The sequence below is a fragment of the Ursus americanus genome, chromosome 16 (assembly GCF_024610735.1).
Source record: "Ursus americanus isolate L20-20 chromosome 16, mUrsAme1.1.p, whole genome shotgun sequence".
Lineage (NCBI taxonomy): Eukaryota > Metazoa > Chordata > Mammalia > Carnivora > Ursidae > Ursus > Ursus americanus.
In genome coordinates, this window is record NC_142142.1 from 7,998,967 (window position 1) to 8,008,291 (window position 9,325).

Genomic DNA, 9,325 nt, shown 5'->3' on the forward strand with positions numbered 1-9,325 from the left:
AGGTTCGCAAACCCTGGCGGAAGTTGATCGAACCCACTAGACTCAAGGTTCGCAGACTGACCAGACTTGAGCAACATCTCTTCAGTCTTACTCCAAGCTGGGAGCTTTAACCCGGGCCCCCTGCAGCCCAGGATTGTGGCCATTGTCCACCACCACCTGTCCTGAGCACCCAAACACCTGTCCACACAGCTCCCATAGACTAGACTAGGCTCTTCAAGAGCATCTGGCCCCAGAGTCTGGGGCTCTTCTCTCCCTTCACAGGCAGAGCTGGCCAGAGCTCCAAAGCTAAGGGGGCAAGGCGGGTTCTCTCCACGGGGGCTCCAGCCACCGCTTCCAGCCTGGAAGGCGGACATCTGCCCCCTGGGTCCTAGTGCCAGCTCTGCCTCTAGGCACTTTGTGTGAACCGAGGCCAATAGTTCAACTTCTCTGAGGCCAGGCCAGAATAAGTGTGGCAGATGGCCCAAGGCTGAGCATTCACTCACACCAGCGACTGGCCCTTGCCCAAAGAGGGGCAGGAGGGCCCATGAGAGCTCACCTGGATGGGCAGCTAACTTGCCCAGGGTCACACAGAGAGCACATAGTCATGCTATACAGGACCCAGGTCTCAGCCTCCTCCCACCCCAGGGTTCTTTTCTCTGCTCTGGCTGCTCGGGCCTCTCTGGGCCTTAGTTTCCCCATCTGTAGAATGAAGGAATCAGAATGTATAACCTTCTAGCCTCAGCATCCTAGAGCACTGGGATAGAATAGCTTTTCTTAAAGGTGCTAGAGAAAGACGAAGAGTTGTCACAGTGGGTTCACAGATAGAGGTGTTTCTTCCTATAGTGCTGAGGACTCCAAGCACTTTGTGGATCAGGCCTGACTTTACAAGCGAAGGGGGGTGAGCAGGGAGCCGTGATGGCAGGTGACCTCAAGGGGTATTCTGCAAAGTAAATCCTGTAAAATGAGTTGCAGGTCCCCATGAGGTGTGACCACCTTCAGTCTCCAGTATGTGGGAGGCACAGCCGGATAATCACCTCCACCCCTTCTAACCCAGATTCTTTAAATGTGTGGGAGTGGGTGGCAGAGGAGCTGGCTCTGGGCGCAGGAGGCCGGGGCTCTGGTTGTCTGCTATGGACCTCCTCTCTGTCCACCCCAGCTCTGGGCGGGTCACTGCGCCTCCCCTGGCCTCAGTGGTTTTATCTGACAGCCTCGCAGCCAGGTGGGTGGGAGACCCAAAAAGGAGTCCAAGATCCTACTTTATGAACTGTCGTCTCTGGAATCTACCATAAGGAAAAGAGATGGGAACAGCGGCCTGGTGGCTCCTGGCTTCTTAGGGCCCCAGTCACACCTCGGCACACAGCAGGCACCAGGGCAGTAAACCTTTCGGGCCCATCACCCAGTCGGGGGTAAAAGAGATAAGGCTGGGGTGACAGCAGGAAGGGCAGACTGACAGAGAGCTGCCAGTCTGAGGGAGATGCATAAACTCAGGGAGGTACACATGGCCGAAACCACAGATTAACCAAGAATGAATCTTTTGGGTTTTGGGTCAGAAGAAGTAAGTGGCCAGGTATGCCTGCTTCAGTGGCCATGTCCTGGGCTCAACCCTGGGTCCTGGGTTCAGGCCAGGCTAGCCAGTAGGTGGGCAGAATCACTCCCCACCCTACTCATCATTCATTTGCCCTTGCAAGTCCCCCCTGCCATGTCCCCCCAAATTTAGGTATCTCTGGCTCAGGGGTTTATGACAGCCTCTCAAACATGACTGCCAAACACCGCTGAGCAAGAGAGAAGGAACCTGTCTGCTCAAGGGCAGAACAGTGAGCCCAGGAGGGCTAGAAGAGGGACCTTGGAGGAAGAGTCTGGAGAGGAGTTCTGGAACTTGGCCACCCCTGCTTCCCATAGCCTGGCAGTGCCAAGGGCCTGTGGACCTGGGTTCAAATCCAACCTACACCGTTTCCTAACTGTGTGACCAAGGGCAGGTGACACGTCCTCTCTAAGCCTGTTTCTTCATCAAAAATAAAATTCTTTTGAGGGGCGCCCGGGTGGCACAGCGGTTAAGCGTCTGCCTTCGGCTCAGGGCGTGATCCCGGCGTTATGGGATCGAGCCCCACATCAGGCTCCTCCACTATGAGTCTGTTTCTTCCTCTCCCACTCCCCCTGCTTGTGTTCCCTCTCTCACTGGCTGTCTCTATCTCTCTCTAATAAATAAATAAAATCTTTTTAAAAAATAAAATAAAATAAAATTCTTTTGAGATGAGAATTATTGCAATGAAAAGAGTTGTACGTGTGGCAGCTTCACCCCCAAATAACCAAAAATATAACTGGGAGGGGAGGTAGAAAGAATATACTGTCCAAAAATGGCATGTTTCCAACAAAAAGTGTTAAGGTAACATCTTGATACGATGGTGGTTAAGATTCTCACGAAAGATTAAACAGTGGAAAAGGTTGGCCAGGTGGGCCCCTGCTCGGCCCCTTGCAGACCCCTGCCCCAGCCATAGGGCCCCTCCACCAGAGGTGGATGGAGGTATTTCTTTGGGCCCCCAAGGCACGGCCCGGGTCTGGTTCCTGTCTGGGTCCCAAGCCCCACAATGGGGCATCGCCGAGCAGGAGTCAGAGTGGGTGCAGAAGGCAGGAGCTTGTGTGAGAAGAAGGTGCTTAGCAAACTGAGAGGCGTCTGGGAATGTGAGGAATCATGACCTAGGGCACTGGGCACATGCTGGGGCTTACACACGCCCCGCACAGAGAGAGCAGCCGAGGCTGTGAGAGGCACAGGGACACCCCTGAATCACAAAGCCCAACAGAGCCCATGTGGGGACCTCTAGTACCACAGGATTGTGATCCCCGGAACGGGGGCTGTGGGTGGTTTGGGGACTCACACCAGACTTTGCTCACTGTCCCCCGACAGTTACTGGACAGAGGTCAGGGCACCTGCCTGGAGCCACCCGTGACCTGGTCCCTAACACTCTCTTCAAATCCCCCACTGTGTCCCCATCAGAACTAAAGATCCTCAGACTAATGTCATCTGTCCCCAGCCCCTCACTGCACAGATGGGGAAACAAAGGCCCAGCTAGCAGGGACAAAGCAGAGATAAGAGCCTAGGTCTCCCAGCTCCTAACCCAAGGCTCTACCCCTCTCCCCATTATGTGCCACCCCTTTCACTACCCTAGGGGGGGTGGGGGGGCACAGTCACCATCCTCTCTCTGTCTTAAGATTCACCCTCTGCCCAGGGCCCCCACCCTCCCCGGTGTCCTGGACAAAGAGGGACCACCAAGTCTTGACTTGCTCCTGGGCGTTCCCTCCTACTCACCAGCTAGTCAGACAGACGGATGGCTGCCCCGATCTCCCCTCTGGGAGATGAGGAGAAGGCCCCCCCTGGCCCCTTCTCCCCCCACCCCCTCCTCAGGGGTAACCCAGCCTGCCAGTTTGGGTGGAGAAATTCCCAGGTTGCCTAGGGCAACGAGGCAGTGTCCTGGGGGCACTGTTCTAGAAGATTGGGCAGTGACCTGTGTGATGTCACCAGGAAGCAGCAGAGTCGAGAGGTGATTCCAGAGGCCTCTCTGGAAGGGCCCAGGACAGAGCACTCTGAGGCCCCCAGGGCTGGCTTGGCCTTGAGAGAGACGTGTCCTTTACAGTCTGACGGCAGGTAGCAATAGGCTCTGCATCCCAGTCCCATCTGGAGCCGGATCGAAGTGTTTGCCCAGGGCGAGTCTCTACCCTGCTGAGCCTCACTGAGCAAATAGCCCAAACCCTGCCCTGAGGGAGCAGCCAGAGCCTGAAGGAGTCGCAGAGCCTTACCAGCAGTCACCCACATCCTGGCTTCTCCTGGTGACACTGTCATAGCCACATACCATCACACTGGTGTCCTGTCACAGTCCCGCACAACCGCATGCCACCTCAGTCTCCTGCACAGCCAGCCACGCTCAGGTACACACGCTTGGTCACACCAGGCCACCCAGAGCACCCACGGAGAGTTGCCGGATAAAACACAGGACACCTAGGGAAAGTGGATTTCTAGATTAGCAAAGAATCGTTTTTCCTGTAAGTTTGCTGCCAATATTTGCTACATCCGGCAACCTGTCACCCGAGGCACCACCACACCCACATCACAAAGCCTCGGAGCTGTGCCCGCTGGCACATCGGTCCTCTCCAGACCTCAATCCCCGGCTGGCCGGTGCTCGCACAGACAGCACCCGGGAGTCACAGTTGTTACATGCGCACACGTGTGCGTGCGCACACACACACGGCCCCGCGCACCCTGTCTGTGAAGAGGCACTGGGCCAGGGTAAGAATCTACATACTCATGTTGTCTGACCTTTGCAACAACTTTAGGTGGAAGGTCACGCAGGGACCATTAGTCCCATTTGACAGATGAGGAAAATATGGCCCAGCAGGAAACAGAACCATCCTTGGTGTCCCTGTGGTGGTTCCCTGGGTGTGGGGCAGGAGGGGTGTGGGGGAAGTTACGTGGGCCAGTCTGTGTCCTTGGGCAGGTCACAGTTGCCCATGCAGGCCGATCAGAGGAGGCTCTCCCCTCAGGAAAAGCAATAGCCCCTCCCCAGAGGCCTCTAGTCCCAGGAGGTGGAAACTTGCCTGAGTCAGGGTGCTAAGGGCCCAGCTTCAAGATTAAAAAGTAATAAGAAACCAAAAGAAGGAAGTTGTGTGGGCTGCCAGAAAAGGGGCACTCGTCCCGTGCTGGATTTCCTACCCTGGCAGAAGGGCCAGACAATTTTGTCCTTCCTGAAGACACACAAGGACGCCTCCACCCCCACCGCTGGCAGCCTGAGCACAGAGCCTCTGGTAGGGCCTGGGGTCAGGCAGATGGATCAGGAGCCTCTGACAGGAAATTCCAGAGCATTTGGAAGGCTGCATCGACCAGCAATCGAACTGGGTTCCTGGAGGCGGCAGCCCGATCATGTCATCAGCAGGGGGACCCAGGGGGCCATGGCCGTCTGGGTCTACGGCCCTCCCACAGAGGGAGTCCCCCGGGTTCTGCTTCAGACCCTACCTACCCTGGGCACCTTCCTAGGCCTGTTACCCTGTCAAAACGACGGTGCTCAGGCTGAGGCGGGCTGGGGGCTCCGCACATTGTGAAGTCCTGCGAGGTGTGGGGGTATTGCTAGGCTCCTCCCTCCCCCAAGCACGGGGGTACCCTGGGCAGCAAGACCCTGCCGGCCCGAGGGCAGCTGCCAGAGCTCTAGGGTGCAGGGACGGGAGGGTGGGGATGGAGGGTGGGAGAGGAGGCAGGGCAGATGCTGGCACGGACCTGCTCAGCAGTCTGGCGTGATGGCTAAGAACGCGAGCCAGGGAGCCAGGCTGTCTGGGTTAGAACCTTTTACTGTGGGACGGAGAACAAGTTACTGAGCCTCTCTGTGTCTCAGTTCTCCCATTTCTAAGATGGGTGGATTAGTAGGATCCCCATCATTGCGAGGGGATGAAGTGAGTTCATGCACGTGGGCGCTTAGCCTGGAGCCTGGCAAGCAATGAGTGTTCAATAAAGGCCACAGCTCCTAAGTCCCGTTCCCCCGAGGTCTGACATCTGTCCCCAAGGATGGCCTCTCTCCTGCATCTTTGAGGCAGTACCTCTCTTTTCTGACCCGGAAGAAAAGAAGCCACCTGGGTTCATCTGGAGCCTGGCGGTTGAGAATAAAGCAGAGGTGAGCACGATGACATTCTGTCCCTCTTCCTCGTTCTCATTCCCAAACAGCTGCCAAAGGCCTGGCTGGATCCCCTTTAGGAGGCCTTCACTCAAGGACATTAGCTTCTTCCCCACAGATGCCCGCCTCGGTGTCTGACAACGGTAAGCTAGGACAGCAGCAGGACACGGGGAGCCTGGCCGTGACCAGCCAGTGGGCAGGACAGAACTGCGATGTCCATGCGCCAGGGACTGGTTCCCAGGACCATAGGAAGGGCCGGTGTGGTGAAGGCAGAGTAGGGACTCTGTCTGAGGATGGGGCTGAAGGCTCTGCCCGGGCTCGGGCTTCATTTGGGGGTCAAAATGGAACAGGCCTGGGACAGGCTCAGCTTTCACGGGGCATGTGTCGAAAACTTGGAGCTGGTGTGTCAAGAATATGTAGATTACGATCTGCTGAATGAGGAGGCATGAGCCTCCCACATGGGGTTGGCTGGTAGCTCCCTCGGGATCAAGCTCCCACTCTGGGAAAGTGAAAACCCTGGATCCTTTTGATTGAAGGCGCAGTTTCAATATGCTCACACAAAGGAAGTCAAGTCAAAGGTGTATTACTTTGAGATCCCAGAACAGGCACAGTGAGCCAGGGAAAGGGCAGTCCTCCGTCCAGGGCTTCAGCAAGCAGGAGACAGAGAGCAGGGCAGCAAGCCTCTATTACTTAGAAGGAGGTCGCTAGATTTTCACGGGCTCAGCTCTGAGTGGTCATTTTAAATGACCAGGAAGAGCAAAACAGAAATCTGTGGTGTAAATCCGAAGCCCGGGTCCTCATCTCAATGTCCAGACTCTGGGACTAAGTGGGGTTGTTGTACTGTAAAATGCCTAAGCAGCAACTCAGAATGTCTATTTTCTCATTACAGGGCAAGGCTTCCGCCAACCCCTGCCCCCTGCCCTGAGGCCTGGGTGCCCTAGGTCGGCGGGCATCTCCATAGTGCTCCCCTGGGGGAGGCTGCCTCCTTCAGCACCTTCTAAATTTAGGGCTGGGCTCTGTGACTCATTCCTGAATCTGCTTTGCTCCCCTCCTCCAGGAGTGTGCTCCCACGGTATTTTTATCCTCTGCTGCCTCCGACCGATTAATAAGGCCCTGGAATCCTGCAGCAGCCACCACACCAAGAAAAGCTTCCCTAGGGCACCCACCCCAGGTCAGCCCTGGGCTGGTCTCTGACCAGGTCCTCTACTCTGCCTCCCCTCCCCTCCCCTCTCTATGCACCCACCTCCACCCTGCCACCCCCCCAAGCAGGCCCCACCCAGGCAGCATTGGGGCTGGTCCAAGCAGGGTTGAGGGGGCATTGGGAGGGAGAGATGGAGACAAGCCCTGCCCTCTCCAAATTGGTGGCCTGGCAGAGAGCCCTGACCTAATGTCAGGAGACCTGAGTTTCGGTCCAGACTCACTCCTACCTTACTGGGGGGCTCTTGGTGAGTTCTTGGCCTCTCTGGGTTTTTCTTTCCTCCTCTATACATAAGGGGTTTAAAGGAGACCTCCATTATGGAGGCTTGGACCAGAGTTGAAATTACCACTGGGCCAGACCCCTACTATCTAACCGGGTGGGCTGGGGGAGGGGCACCTGATGTCAGGCCCACCTCGGCCCCTCCCTACCCTCCAGTTCTTGCTTTGATCAGGGCAAACACAGGTCAAGCCCCTGCTGTGAGCATTTTCCGGCTTCTGCCTTGCAGGGAGGAAAGGTTGTGCAGGACTCCAAACCCTGACGGGATTAAAGACCCCAGTCAGTTCTGGACTGACTGTCCAGGGCTGTAACAGGCAGCTTTGAACAAAAATCACCTTAACTCCGCACCTCAGGTCGTGGGGAAGGGAACTGTGTTGCATGTGGAGTGCGAACACTCTTTGAGGCACTTGTTCTCGGCCAGGTTCCCAGTGCCAGAGGAGGAAATGGGGATGTGGGTCCCCATCACCCTCCACCCCCTCCTGGCTTCCAGAAACTTGAGCTCCCAGGGCATGGAGGGGAAGTATCTGGGAGCTGAGCAGACCTGGGGCTGCAGCATCTCTCCCCCTGCCTGGCTCTAGTAGGACCCAGCTTCAACCTGTGTTCATGAGCAACAACAATGGCTAATGTTTACTGAGTATGTGGCCCGTGCCTTGTGCTGTTCTATGTGCTTAACAGCTCATAACTCATTTAATTCATAGTTACACCCTGGATAAGTCTTACTATTGCCACTTGACAGACAACTTGAGCCTCAGAGAGCTTGTGACTCACCCAGGGTAACAGCACTAAGTCACTAGGAGGGCTGATTAAAAGCCAGGTCGGCGGCAATCCTGGCTTCTATTTGCTGCCCCAAGGTAGCTGTTCTCAGAGTATACATTAGACACTCAATAAACATTTGATGAAGATGTTTGATCACTGCCATGTAATGGAAAGATCCCTATCCTAGTTCGGTTCTACCTCAACTCCTTGTGTGTCCTTAACAGTCTTTTCCTCCTTTAGCCTGAATCCAAGAATCTTGGATTTCTAGTTCTACAAACATTTGCCTTTCATGACTTGCCTGAGAAGGCTCCATCTGCAACTAGAACTCCCATGCCCCCCCACCCGACCTGTCCCTGGAAACTTTAAAAGCCAGCACTTCAGAGAGAACCACCTGGGTACAGCCCAGCCTCACCACTACAAGGGACAGAGAAAAGTTCACATCTCTGGAGGGCAGCTGCCTGACCCTGTGGTTCCACCTGGCTGCTCTACCTGGCTGGAAGAGTGGCTCCTACAGCCTCGGCTCAATGAGCACCCCTTCCTCTCATCAACAGGCCAGTCCAGATACTACCTCCTGCTGCCACTGGCCCCAGCTGGTCACCTGATTACCCAATTCCTCCCAGGCTCTGAAACAAAGCCCCTTGTCCTCCTACTCCTTCCCATTCAAGGTCTATCACCTTAGCACTAACCCCTCATCTGTCACACCTGGGCTCCTTCCTTGCCTGGACCATGGTCCCAAGGAGCAGGGTCTGTATTGCTCCAGCAACACTCTTCTTTCTCCAGCATTCTCCAGATCCTCCTTAGTTTCCTGCCTTGGGTAGCCATCTCAAGAGAGCAGGGCCCTCCTTCATTAGGGCCAAGTGGGGTAGGAGAAGGATTGGGAATAGGGACTTCCCCCAGGCCCTCAGAGTAAAGTCGATTTCTGAGCCTTATCCAACAAAGACACTGATCTTTGGGGTGCAGGGAAGGTCTCCCGGCCCCAAGGCAGTAGGGCTGGGCTTCAGCCCTCCCAAAGGCAGTAGGGCTGGGCTTCAGCCCTCACTCACAGACTGGAGATACATGCAGCAAGTTCCTGCCCCTTTTGGGGCCCTTAGTTTTGCAATTTGTAGAATAAGGAAATGGGCCCCTCAATCTGCAACCACCTGACTATAATATTTTTACCTTTATAGACTGCTTGGGAATTTAGTTTCACTCCTGGATCTCATCTGATCCTCCCAACAACCCCTTTCCATTTACAAACTAGAAGGCTTAGGTTCCCAAGGGAACAGAATTACCCAAGGTCACACAGCAAGTCAGAGGCAGAGTGTAGGCTAGAGCCGGTGAATCCTGAACCATCTCTGGTCCTTCACACTCTATTAGGCTAGGACTCTGGCTGTTTGAATTTCTCTGACCCCTTGTCCCATTTGTAAAAAACCTGCTGCGAAATAATTAGAATATATTATGGAAAACTAAATGTCTTACATCAAAA